The following is a 13,814-nucleotide window of genomic DNA, read 5'->3' on the forward strand; positions in this document are numbered from 1 at the left end:
GGGGGGCTCGCTCTGTCTCCTGCACGCCCTACAACCAGGGCAGGAACTGCCGGCAAGGTTACTGATCAGGTGGGGGCGGCGTTGAGGAATGGGGGGGGCCGCGGCAGTGCCACTTCCTTTATTCTCCTCAGCTGGGTGTGGAGGTAGGCCTGGTGGGGCGCTAATGGGGCCAGTGACAGTGTGCACAGACCTGTGTGTGTGGCCCAGAAGCCTCTGTCCTGGACGGGATGGCTGTGTGACCTGTAATCCCAGACTGATAGGTCATTGTCATCAGTCCCCGTTAGACCAGGTGACAGCCTCATAGGACATGGGGACCATGTCTTAGACCTGTCCTCGCAGGCCTGCTGACACACGTTACATATGAATTAAAGTGAGTCACAGCTGAGATGTGGAGGGGCTTAGAGACTGGTCACTTCTAACCCTCGAGGGCCTGCAGCTGGGCCAGGTGGCCCCAAGGAGGTTCGTCGTGACTGGACTGAGTCTGCACAGTTAGGGCCCCTCCGGGTTCAGAGATGCACCTGTCTATACTCGCTGCCAGTCTTCTGGGGCCTGCTCATTCTTCCTTGTAGGTGCTAGCAGGCAGCTCTTCACTCGAGAAGCCCCACTCTAAACTTTCCCTTCATGTGGATATTGGTTTGTTTTTCTAAAAGAAAATGTTAACATTGCATATTTAGGTTTTGTCAGTATATCAGCATGTTGAAATACTCTCTTTAATGAGTTGTGAGTAGAAAACATTTTTATGCTGAAAGGAAGTGGCATGGAGATGTTTCACACGCTCTGCCTGCAGACGTGCATGGCCTGTATCTTCTAAGCCTGGGAGGGAGGGCAGGGGAGGCCTGCATCCGTGCATTTCTGATGTCTGTCTGTACACATGCATGGGCGCGTGCCACACGTGTGCATGTGGCATTTTATCTTACCGAAGATGATAGGTACACACGGGGTTCACTGGAGGCCTCATTCCTCAGCATGTGGGTTGGTGCGTGTTTGCATTCGTATGTTGGTGAGCAGAGACCCGATGGTTGAGTGTGTGTGCACCTGCCTCTTGTGACCGTGGGGGTGAAGGTGTGACTCATTATTGTGTATCTGCTTTAAAAAAGCGTAAGAGTACATTAAAAGTGACTTAAGCTTGTATTTAGAAAGAGGATTTTTAATTAACAGTATTATTAGAATTCACATCTCAAGTGTTGAAAAGGCAAAGTAATTGGATCTTTCTGTTACACAGGGTGAAGTCTCTCCAGCTGGGCATGGCGAGCTTAGAGAGTGACTGAAGGAGACGTGCTGAGTGCGCCCGTGCTCTCGGGGTCACTCAGCCCTGCCTGCACCCAGGGAAGCTCTGCCCAGGGTCCGAGCAAACAGACACTAAACAAATCTAAAGGTAAGGTAAAAACCTGCAAAAACCTGCTAACATTTGACTGATTAAAAATACCTTTTGCTTGATGTAAACTGATTAATTAAGGCTGTTTGCCTTTTCAAGTGTGTTTTATTAGTAACTTCCAGCATAGATTGTTTGTTGCCGTTAATTCTCTCAATCTCATGGGGCCCAGACTACGTGCAGGCCCCGCGGCGGCTCCAGGTTGGTGCGGTGCTGCCCCCCAGCGGCCGTGTAGCCCAGAGCTGCCCTGCTTCCCGTCTCCTCCAGGTGCTGGGCGCGGAGCTAGACTTGCTGTGAAGCTTTCTACTGTACATTAGTTCTTTTGAGGTGATTAAAAGAAAATTTACTTAGTACTTAACTGTTTGGTGACTGTTACATGATTCAGCATCTGCTTTTGAGAGAAGTCCAGGCAAACTAAAGTCCCGGTAGAGTTAGTACTGTGTAAGGTTAATTTATGGCCTGTGGAGTGACTAATTCAAGGAAGTCCTGTGGGGAAGGAGTGTCAGGACGCGTCAGCAGAGGGCTGCTGGGTGCGCCTGTGTGCTCGTTCACCCATTCTGTAGAGGCTGACAAGTGCCCAGGGTCTTGGGCAACCACAGAAGGAGCAGGTGCGGAGCTCACGGTGGGGGGAGGGGTGCCCACCATCTCTGGGGAGTACAGGCACGCCCACATCTGCCCGCCATTTCCCAGTCTGTACGTGTCAGGAACGTAAGGAGACCAGCTCCCAGGGAGACCCGTAAAGGAGGGTTTGCTCGATCTTTAACTGATGCCCCCCCCCCTTCTAGCACAGGAGCCCTGAGAGTATGGAAAGGGTGAAATTAAGGTTACTTACCTTTGCCGTGCCGGTGGGGTGGGGTTTCCTTCAGCCCTGGCCCTTCTGTTAGCCGGGTTAGTGGTATGAACCCAGTGTCTCTGTAACTCGAGTGTATTGAAAGGTAGTGAGCGGCGCAGAGCCAGCTGAGTCTGCGAGAAACACTGTCCGTTTGCGTTGCTGGTGCCATGCGGTCTGTGACCACCTGCATCTCGTGCCATGGCCTTGAGCCCCTGTGTTCATTTGCCCTGTACGTGAAATGGCAAGTATTTTTATTTCACGCAAGTGTGCACTGGGCAAGTGAATTATTTATAATCCTTTGTAGAAATAAATTCTCCTTGAAGGCATGCAAACAATAATGAGGTCCAAAGCACGTGCCGGGAGAGCAAAATTAAAGGCCTGGCCATTACCAACGCAGCAAAATTAAAGGCCTGGCCATTACCAGCGCAGCAACAGGGAGAACGACCTCTCCTGCCGCGGGTTCTCCCTCAGTAGATGTTCTGGCTGCAGAGTAGAAATTTCGTATTTTTTTCATAAAATGAAAGCTAATTTTTGCAACAAATAGTCTGATGTGTAATGACTTTCCTTTTTCAGGGTGGGTTGGAAAAGAAAAGCACGAAAGCTGAAGCTTTTGGCTGAAACGAGTCTTTGCTGGGGAGCACCCCCCGCCCATGGCCGCGCTCTGCCCTGCCGGTTCTCTAGAGCCCTCCTGGGCCCTGGTGGCGGCCCTGCAGCGTGCTGCTTCACGTTTAGTTCCACGCATGCTCGCTACTGATGCCTTCCTTAAAGAGAGGAAGTTGTTTCTTCTGTCTTTTCTTTTTTTAATTTTTTAAAAAGATTATTCATTTATTTATTTGACACAGAGAGAGAGAGAGCACAAGCAGGGTGATCGGCAGGCAGAGGGAGAAGCAGGCTTCCCGCGGAGCAGGGAGCCCGATGCGGGGCTCGATCCCAGGACCCCGGGATCATGACCTGAGCTGAAGGCAGACTCTTCACCGACTGAGCCACCCTGGCGCCCCTGTATCTTGTGTCTTAGCACGTGAGAATGTCTGCTGCGGATGGGCAGCTGGGGGTGCTCCTGAGTGGTCCTCTTCACAACATGCAGTTGGCCTCTGCCAGGCTGTGGGAATGTCTCTTCTTCTTCTGTCCTTTAAGGGCTTATATGATTAGTACAGGTCCACCCGGGACTCAAATTCAGCTGATTGGGGACCTTATTTTGTCTTGGAAAATCTCTTCACCTTTGCTTTATATTGCATTGTATTCATCAGACTCATAGCTCCACTCTCTGTCAAGGGGGGTTATTATACAGGGTGTAGACACCAGAGGGTGGGGTGCCAGTTCCACGCAGACTGGGAAAAGAATCTGCTGCATGGGTACCTGACGGGGGTGCGTACATGATGGAGTAGCGTCCCTGACTGGGGGTGCCTACCTGATGGGGACGCTTAGTTGACAGAGGCCTGGCTTTGTTTCCAGAGTCTATAATACATGAAGGTTCCCACAAGTCAATAAGGACAAGACAGTGCAGTGGAATTAGGTGCAAAACACGTGCACAGTTTTTTCACAGAAGATGCAGTCTGCATGGCTAATAAACGTGTAAAATGTGCTCATTCATTTGGCAAGCGTGGGCAGCCTACCGGAGGCCGGAGCCCATCACCCTATGATGGACACGTGAAGGTGAGGATTAAGTTGGCATCTTTGTCCTCAAGGCCCGCCTGGTGCCTGCAGGCAACATGCCAAAGAGCTGAGCCCCAGGCCCGTGGGTAGCAGCTGTGTGCTCCGAAGGGGCAGAGGCTTCCCCTGCAGGTGGCCAGGTGGATTCTAAGTCTGAGTCTGAAGCAAAGAATGGCTTTTGCATCTTTCAGGAATTGTAAACCAAGCAAGCAGAAACAGAATATGCAACAGTGACTGTATGTGGGCACAGAGACTGAAATATCTGCCATCTGGCTCTTTACAGAAAGGTTTGCAGACTTGCTGGAAGGGGTGAGCTTGCTGCATGGGGGCCCTGCATGGGCTTCCTTGCCTGGGCTCCACTTCAGCCGGCACTCATCGGCCCCAGGAAGACTGCACCGTGGCCGTGTCTTCAGACACAGTGCCTCGGCCAGGATGTGTGTGAGCCAGAGAGCGGGGCCACCTGTCCTCAGTGCCTCGCCATGCCCCGGCTCCACGGTTTAGCTCACGGAGAGCGCTCCTGACAGCGTGCCAGGGTCCTGGGACCCTAGCGCCATAAAAAGGCAGAGAAGTGCAGGTGACCTACAGGAAGCAGTGACTTAGGGGAAAAGACCAAATGGGACCAACTAGGAAAAGTGACTCCGAGGAGGCAAAAGGCTGGGACACAGAAGCTGGCGAAACCCGACTCACAGCGAGGCCGTAGGGCAGTGGCCAAGACCAGAAGGGCGGTTTTGTTAGATTGGAAGAAGCATGGCATGCCGAGCATGACGTGAGTCTGCTCGATCGGTGAAGACACCGGTGACAGTGCAGGTGACAGTGGGGGCATGAGTTGGGGGCCTTGGGTGACGTCCCCACTCCACTGCCATCCCCTCACATCCCACAGGGGTCCTGGGAGCAGCGTGCTCCTCTCGAAGATGCCTTGACGTTCAAGACCAGCAGCCGTAGTGGACTAGGTCGAGGGACATCTGCCCACACACAGCAGGCCATGCATGACAGCCTTGCCACTGTCCATTCTGCAGCTGCCCTTGATACGGGCTGGTGCCCAGCAGGGGGAGTAAGACCAGCCGCCCCAGCAGCTGGCAGATGGAGTGGGCGAGGCAGAATTGCCGGGAGGTGCAGGGCCCACGGGACTCTCGGGGGCTCTGTGGTGCCTCCTGCTGGTCCCTGGGCTGGCACCTGCTCCCACGTGTGAGCAGGTTTCCCAGGCTCTGGGTGTTCTGCATAAGGTGGCCACCTCTCTCTCCTCAGCCCAAGCTGAGGCACAGAGAATCCCAGTCAAAGCTACAGGCAACCCAGTCTCAGGGGAAGTGATGTAGGAAGGTGCGGCTGGATGGGTCAGTGTTTGCGGCAATGAGTCCCAGAGCTCTGGGGTTTGTTGGTCTGGGAGCTGTAGTTTATGGAACCCCCAGCAGTGTTAGAGACCGATCTGCGTCGTACCCTGGGCGCTCACTTCGTTTCGCCAACAAACATGTTCAGGCAGATGCTGACCAAGGCCCTTGGGATGACGGTGGGACAGGGTTAGATGGCCCCCTCGGCGCTGACACCTGGTGGGAGCAGACGGCGCTGGGGAGGGAGGCCCGGGAGAGGGGTGGCGGCCCTCCGGGGGGTGGCATCTGAGTGCGGAGCCCGCGGGGGGCCAGCGTGCCACAGTGAGGCGCGGCCCTCCGGGCTTCTTTTCTCCAGACCCCTCGGGCAGCAGCAGGCCTGCAGGTGCAGGCGAGGCCAGCTCACCCCCTGGGGCTGCAGGAGCTACTAGATGGGGTGGAGCAGGGAGTCGTGATTCTGGACTGTTTTCCTTCCGAAAAGTAGAAAAATCTGAGTAAAACTTGGTTTAAACGGTATCGAGTTTGAAAAAATTTCTAAAAAGTGGTTGTATTCCCAGTTATTATGTGCCGTGGATTTAAGTTTCCAACTGGACCAAAAAAATACATCATTAACCACAAAAGTATGGCTTGAAAAGATGGAAGTTCAATTACCTGCACATTGTTGGGTGGAAAACCATAGATCCCTCTAGTGGTTCAAAGTTAGCTCGTAATTTTCTTCTCACTGTTGCGTGCTCTGGGTGTGACTGATAGGAAATTGTGGATCCAGGTACTTAACAGTGATATATACGTAAAAGAGCTCAGCGGAGGTTCATTTGTAGATGCAGGAAGGTCTGGTCCTCTCCCGTGATTTCCTTCTGTTTTCTGCAAAGGCTTTCCCAGGGTGGGACTTGTAGAAGAACCAGCACCCTGTGGGCGGCTGCCGCTCTGTGGAGGGAAGGCGAGTTGATGGGCTCTGGGCCCCATGCCAGCCCTGCTCCCATGTAGAGGTTCTGGTAGGTGCCGGGCGCCCCCAGTGCAGCTCTGCACAGAAACCCGGGCACCCGCATGCAGAAGAATGAAACTGGACCATTTCCTTACACCACACACAAAAATAGACTCCAAATGGTTGAAAGACCTAAACGTGAGACAGGAGTCCATCAAAATCCTAAAGGAGAACACAGGCAGCAACCTCTTCAACCTCAGCCGCAGCAACTTCTTCCTAGAAACATCACCAAAGGCAAGGGAAGCAAGGGCAAAAATGAACTATTGGGATTTCATCAAGATAAAAAGCTTTTGCACAGCAAAAGAAACAGTCCACAAAACCAAAAGACAACCGACAGAATGGGAGAAGATATTTGCAAACAACATATCAGATAAAGGGCTAGTATCCAAAATCTATAAAGAACTTATCAAACTCAACACCCAAAGAACAAATAATCCAATCAAGAAATGGGCAGAAGACATGAACAGACTTTTTTCCAAAGAAGACATCCAAATGGCCGACAGACACATGAAAAAGTGCTCAACATCGCTCGGCATCAGGGAAATCCAAATCCAAACCTCAATGAGATACCACCTCACACCAGTCAGAATGGCTAAAATTAACAAGTCAGGAAACGACAGATGTTGGCGGGGATGCAGAGAAAGGGGAACCCTCCTACACTGTTGGGGGGAATGCAGGCTGGTGCAACCACTCTGGAAAACAGTATGGAGGTTCCTCAAACAGTTGAAAATAGAGCTACCATATGACCCAGCAATTGCACTACTGGGTATTTACCCCAAAGTTACAAATGTAGGGATCCGAAGGGGTACGTGCACCCCGATGTTTATAGCAGCAATGTCCACAATAGCCAAACTGTGGAAAGAGCCAAGATGTCCATCGACGGATGAATGGATAAAGAAGAGGTGGTATATATACACAATGGAATATTATGCAGCCATCAAAAGGAAGGAGATCTTGCCATTTGCAACGACATGGATGGAACTGGAGGGTGTTATGCTGAGTGAAATAAGTCAATCAGAGAAAGACATGTATCCTATGACCTCACTGATACGAGGAATTCTTAATCTCAGGAACAAAGTGAGGGTTGCTGGAGTGGTGGGGGGTGGGAGGGATGGGGTGGCTGGGTGATAGACATTGGGGAGGGTATGTGCTATGGTGAGTGCTGTGAAGTGTGCAAGACTGTTGAATCACAGACCTGTACTTCTGAAACAAATAATGCAACATATGTTAAGAAAAAAGAAAAAGAAGAAGATAGCAGGAGGGGAAGAATGAAGGGGAGTAAGTCGGAGGGGGAGACGAACCATGAGAGACGATGGACTCTGAAAAACAAACTGAGGGTTCTAGAGGGGAGGGGGCAGGGGGATGGGTTAGCCTGGTGATGGGTATTAAAGAGGGCACATTCTGCATGGTGCACTGGGTGTTATGCACAAACAATGAATCATGGAACACTACCTCAAGAACTAATGATGTAATATATGGTGATTAACATAACAATAAAAAATTAAAATAAAAAAAAACCCGGGCACCTCAGGCCTCCCTCCTGGTTCTGGGATCTGGGGGCTGGAGCTCGGGTGTGCTCTTGCAGAGGAGGACAGAGGGCGGCTTCCCTTCTGGGCGCCTCGAGGAGGGGGCAGAGTTCTCACGCTCACTGCAGAGCTGCTTCGGAGGGCCCAGGATGGGGGATGGAACCGACTCTGGAAGGGTACAGGGCAGTGGGCACGGGCTGAGGTGCTGCTGAGCAGGGGTGTGGTGGGGGCGACTCCAGCACCCCCGTGGTGTGGGTGTGCTGAGGGTCTGTGACTGGGGGGGGGCGGGGTGGGGGGGTAGAGGGGGGGGAGAGGGTAGGAGTGGGGAGGGGCAGGGCCGGGCATGGGTGGATGCCTGTCCAGCAGGGGCGAGGCCAGACCTGTGTTTTATTTCAGTTTTTATCCAAGTGGTGCCTTCATAGGCAGGTCACCTAATTTAGGCTTTTGATGAAAATCAGTCATCTGTAGCCTTCACCTTCCTCTGAGGCAGCGCTGATGTTTTTAAAAAGTTGTAGATATTTGTATTTCTGGGTTGGCCGGTGTTAGGACCTGCTCCCCGTGACAGAGATGCAGTGCAAGGGGCTCCCCAGGCAGACAGGGCTGGAACGAGGTCCTGGCTGTCTAGACCCAACTCTGCTCTAGCCGTGGCCTGTCACCCGCGAGCTCACCGGCTGCTGGGGCCGGGGATATGGAGACGCTGCGGCAAAGTGTGTGTGTGCCGTTTCTTGAGGAGGTTCCCAGAAGCTCCGTGTGACACTTCTGTGTTCATCCCAGTGGACACAGCCAGGCACAAGGGGGCTGGGAATGTCTTTCTTGGTGGCTGGCCACGTGGCTGCTCTGCCTCACAGAGGACGGGAGGAGTGGGTGTTGAGGTGAAGATCGCAGTCCCTGCTGTACTTTAGTTTCTGAATAATAACTATGCTGGTTTGTGATTTATGTATTTTAGACGTTATCTGTTGATGTTCAGTTCAGATAGCAGCAGCTTGAGTTCACTTCACACTTTTTTGGCCTTTCCTTCTTGTGTTGTTTAGGAGTGCCTTTGGCTGAAAGTCCCAGAACACATGACCTACAGTGTCTTCAGCTAGCGGGGATTTATTCATTTATTTCATAGTAAGGAATGCAAAGGTAGGTTTTTGCTAGAGTTGGTTGAGAGCACAGCCATGTCAGAGGTCTGGGTCCGTGTCTCAGCGGTTCTCCTAACCTTTCCCTCACGGTTGTAGTGTGGTTGCTGCAGTTCCAGCCATCACGTCTGTATTCAAGCAGCAATAACTGGAAAGGGTCAGGCATGTCTGTCCTGTTCATCAGGGCATTCCAGAAGCCTCCGTCATACTTCCGTTTGTATCTCATTGTCTGGGACTGTCATGTGGCCAGCTGTCGTCACAAGGGACACCGAGAACATGAGGGTCTGACTTGTGTCGCAGCCCCGGTAAAGGCGAGGGGCACTGGCAGCCGTGCTCTTCTGCTGGCTACCTTAGGAAGCACTTCTTTCCCCTGGGGCTCGGGCGGTCTCCTGGCGGCCCACCGTGCCAGGCCGCGTGCAGACACCTGCCCTGCCTGTCACCTCCTTCTCACTCTGCTGCTCAGCTTCTGGCAGGTCTGGTTCTCTCCTTCTTTCCTTCTTTTACTTAATCAGCGCAGGAGACTTTATTTTCTGTTCTATAACCATGGGTCAGTGGTGTTTCGATCATTACAGTGAGTGAATGTTCATTGCAGAGCCAATGTGTATGATCGTACTTCCCTCTCTGCCGCCCCCGTGCCCTCTCTGCCGCGTACACACAGGAAAATGTGAAAATGACTCCTCTTCTAGCTCATTCTACTCATGGTGGTGCCCCTCTTAACTTAGCTGGTAGTTGGATCATGCCTTTTCTGTCCCGTGTTTCCTTCTCCCGATGCGCACGGTGGCTGGGCGGGTGGAGCAGAGCGGGGAGGGGCGTGGCCCTCCCTGTGGCGGCTCTGCGTCCCTGGGCACCGAGCTCGGCCTCCCTGCGCAGTCTCCGCTCTGTGCAGCGGGGGTGGCCACGGTGGCCACGGGCGCTACGGGCCAGTCTGGGCGTGGCTGCCGGCTGTGGAGCTTCGTGTTGTTTCCTTGTTGGGAGAGGAACGACATGCTCGCTTCACTCTCAGTCTTGTTCATTCTGTTTGTTGGAATACATTCATTCCTTCTTCCTCAAATCTGTGTGTTTTCTATTTTTTCTCAATAGAGACCGTGATTTTTGTGTTCTTAAGCTGGATTTATTGAGGGATGATTTACATACAAAAAAAATCACCTCTTTTAAGTGTTCAGTTTGATATGTTCTGACAAGTGTATGGTGAGTACGCCCCCCACTGCAGTCAAGACCTGGAGCCCCCTATTCCTCCCTCCTGCCCACCCGGGGGTCTTGTTCCTTCGTGGCCCCAGCGCGGCTGGTCTGATGTTGGCATCCCGGGACACGGTTTCCGTGTGACAGGATGCAGAGAGCGCTCCGCGTCCCACTGTCTCGGGGGCCCCTTGTGCGGGCGACTCAACACCAGGTGGTGCTGTGGGATCGCTCCAAGACCCCCAGCCGCCGCTACTGACGGAAAACTTCATTTTCTTGTCAGGAATCCAGTTGTCCATGCATTTCCTCTGTGAACTCAGATGCCGGTTTCCTTCAGAAAAGTGTCTGTTTACTGGCTTTGTTTGAATCATTTTAAAGAACCCATGAGGTAGGGGTATGGAACATTTATAACTGATTTGGTTCAGTGAGTGATATGATTTGTAAATTAAATTTTATCAATTTAACAGTAATTAATTGAGTCTGTGGAGGGGACTTCACTGTGTTGTAGAATTGGAAGATACAATTTCATACATCTGTTCCAGTATTTTACTTTATTTTATTTTATTTTAAAGATTTTATTTATTTATTTGACAGAGAGAGACACAGCGAGAGAGGGAACACAAGCAGGGGCAGAGGCAGAGGGAGAGGCAGGCTTCCCGTGGAGCAGGGAGCCCGATGTGGGGCTCGATCCCAGGACCCTGGGATCATGACCTGAGCCAAAGGCAGACGCTTAACGACTGAGCCACCCAGGCGTTCCTGTTCCAGTGTTTTAAAAATGATTACTTTGTCTATACCGTTTATGTGTAACATAGTTTTATGATTCTACTATTTTAGAATAGTTCAGATAAAATGCAAAAACTAAATATCCTATACCATCAAGTTCTGAATGTGTGGTGTTAAAATCCAACAGAGTAAATTTTGAAGGTCTGGTTGGCTTTCTCCGGTGACCCCTGAACCCGGCCGCCTGCAGCCTAGCGGGCAGAGAGGAGCCCCGGGAAGCCGCCCAGATGAGAGACGTTCATGGGCAGGAGGGAGCGGGACGGGGACCTGATCCCGGGAGGACGCGGGTTAGTTGGGCAGGTCACTCTCCTTCAGGGGACCGTGGGGTCTGCCGGACAGACGACCTTGCTCATGCCGACCAGGGGACTCCTGATGGACGCTGAGCTCCCGTTTCTGGGAGAGGCCGTAGATGTAATTAGGTTAAGTCTCGGTTTGGTGACCCGGAGCTCATGCTAAGCGAGTTCATTTTGGGGCCTGTTGTCTTGTTTTTAGTAGTGCTGACAGATTGCCAATTTTAATAAGATAATAAGTTAACCAAAGTTTGTGTATGTGTGTCTTTGATCTTTAGTGAAGATTTGCCATTGTGCACTGCAGGAGTAATGTCAATATTTAAGTTTTAAAGTCTCCCTTCCGTGAGCCCTTGTCTTGCATCTGCTTGACCTTTACTGGCCGGGTCAGCCACATTCCCCCTCTGGTGCTCTGTCCTTCTGCACTTGCTTGCTCTTCTCCGGCAGCAGTGGGGGCAGGGTCCTGGGGGCTGGCCTGGCCAGGCAACGGCTAGCATCTGTGATGTCATCCAGGGACGAAAAGTCCTGGCTCACATTCTGCCCACAAGGCACAGAATTTTGGAATTCCAGGCCGAAGGGAGGCTTCAGTGAGTAGAGTTGCCTCTGGACAGGGGTTGGGGGAGACTGCTATGGAACCCCCCCTTAGTGTTGGCCCAGGGCGGCACCCCACTCTTCAGGCTCAGGGTGGCGGGCCCCCTTCCTGCCCACCATGGGCCTCTGGCAGACTGGAGGTGGGAGGGAGTCCTCAAGGGCCATGTGCCCCTGGGTTTGTACAGACAGGACGTGAGGCCTGTGGGCCGCCTGCACCAGGACCCTGTCCTTGGTAGTGGAGGTGCTGATGACACACCTCAGGGTCTCATAAGACCCCCACCCCAGCTGTTGTAGTTGAACAGCATCTTGATGGAAACTCAACTCCGAGGTCACACTGTCCTTTTGTAGAAGTTGGAAATATTCCATTACTGTCCTCTAGCCTGACTTTATCTCCTCAGTAATTAAATTGTGTTGGTCTAGATTCCCTTAGAATTCTTTATTCATGGATTTCAGGAGTATTGCTAAGAAAAATGTGAGTTTTCTTTGCTTTTTATCACCTTTTCCATGCATGTGGGTGTCTATCCAGTGGCTGATTTGGACTTTTATTTCTGGGATGTTTTCTTCCATCATAACGAGTATTTTCCTGGTTTGGGTGTTCCAGTCTTTGGACCCACAGATTGTGTGCCTTTGGCTCTGCACTCCGTGGGTCCAGGCCTTCATGTCTCTAATCCCCTTGTAACTGTTTTCTTCTTCTCCATTTACTCTTGTTTGAGTTTTCAGTCAGACCGAACACTTGTGTCCGTATTGTACATTCCTTGTCCATACTTAAGTTTATGTTGCTTCTTCCATCTACACATATCCAAGTTAAAAACAGCCTGACATCATTTGTAAATACATGAAGTTGGCCAGAGGTTTTCTATTCCAGATTGAGTAAAGTCACTTTATCAGTTTTACTTTATATTTCAAAAGGTTTGTGTTTTGTTAATATTTGGTAATAATAAGCATTATTTTTAAAGGGTGCTTCAAAAACTCATGTTTAAAGAAATATCTGTTTAAACCATGGCTATCAATTGCATACCCCAGTTTAGTTTCAAATTTATGTTTAGACTTGGTCATAGCATTTCTTTCAAACTTTTCTTCGGTAGGTAGCAAGAGTTCAGAGCTCTCCCTGGTAGCCCTGGGCCTACTGGATTTGAGTTCCCTGTTGCCAGCATCCATCCACAGGCCACCCGGGCCACCCACGGGCCACCATCTGTGGCTGCTTCCTTAGCTTTAGGCTTTTGGAGCTAATTTTAGGGCCTTCAATTTATGTGCCTTTTTTCCCCCCTGCCAAGTCCAACATCTGCTATACTTATTTGAGTAATGTAGATTTTGATTTTAATTTAAAATTCCTTGATAGAGTTACCTTAAAAGAAAATGGAAAAAGCTTAATTGAATTTATGATCTTAATTGAGTGGAGGAATTTTGCAAGTAGACATAAACTACACTTATCCCCATCTGTTGATGAACCCATCTTCATATAGGAAATAGAGATGTGTAATTTAAGGAAATATGTGTATGTTCTTTTGACTTAAAATTATGAGGAATCATAACATATAAAACAGTAAAATTGAGCGGTCATGGTTTTGCTTTAACTGGGCAGCACTGTAGAGGAGTGAAGAGCTCGGGCCCCAAGTTCCGAGTGTCCTGGATTCTGAACTGCGTTCTGCCGCTTTACCCAGCGTGTGACCTTGGATCAGCTGCTCTGCCCCTGTGGCTGGAGGGCTCCTTTTCATAAAGCAGTGGTGCTGATGATATGATAGCAGCTAGAGCCCAGGTGGGCACCGTTTCCTGCACCCTGTCTTCACTTGACTCCACCCAGTGAGCCTGGGGCCCTCACTGCCTTCTGTGTTGTACTGGGGAATCTGAGGCACCATGAGGGTAAGAACTTGCCCAAGGTTCCCTGGCTAGTGGGAGGTAGGGTGGGCCTTTGACCAGAGAGACCTGCTTTGGGCTTTGTGCTGGTTCCCACTGTGCTGTAATCATGGCCACACTGTACAGCTGTATGGGTTGTACACTGCACATTTCCACTCCCAAAGACTTGAGGGACATCCTTGATGGTTGTAAAACAAATGGTGGCCATTTCCAGGCTGCGTCTTGTGCAGTCATTTCGGAGGCTGACGTTTGGTGAGCTGTAAGTGAGCTGGTCCACATGTGGTGTCTGACAGGTGACAGTTGATTGGTAAACTCATCCTC

General features: G+C 51.0%; 1 protein-coding gene across 11 annotated transcripts in view; it reads left to right on the plus strand.

The window, feature by feature from the left end:
* Nucleotides 1–13,814, plus strand: part of ADARB1 (adenosine deaminase RNA specific B1) — a 147,337-nt gene that overhangs the window by 46,678 nt on the left and 86,845 nt on the right. For 10 of the 11 annotated variants that reach the window (XM_073888902.1, XM_073888897.1, XM_073888898.1 and 7 more), the window contains one exon: nucleotides 1,223–1,375. The exons of the other annotated variant lie outside the window; for it this stretch is intronic. The gene's annotated coding sequence lies outside the window, so the exon portion shown is untranslated. The remainder of the gene's footprint in view (nucleotides 1–1,222; nucleotides 1,376–13,814) is intronic. 11 annotated transcript variants of the gene reach the window in all.

Source organism: Callorhinus ursinus, unplaced genomic scaffold (assembly GCF_003265705.2).
Source record: "Callorhinus ursinus isolate GAN/ISIS: 27379988/994484 unplaced genomic scaffold, GSC_fseal_2.0 scaffold98, whole genome shotgun sequence".
Taxonomy (NCBI): Eukaryota; Metazoa; Chordata; class Mammalia; order Carnivora; family Otariidae; genus Callorhinus; species Callorhinus ursinus.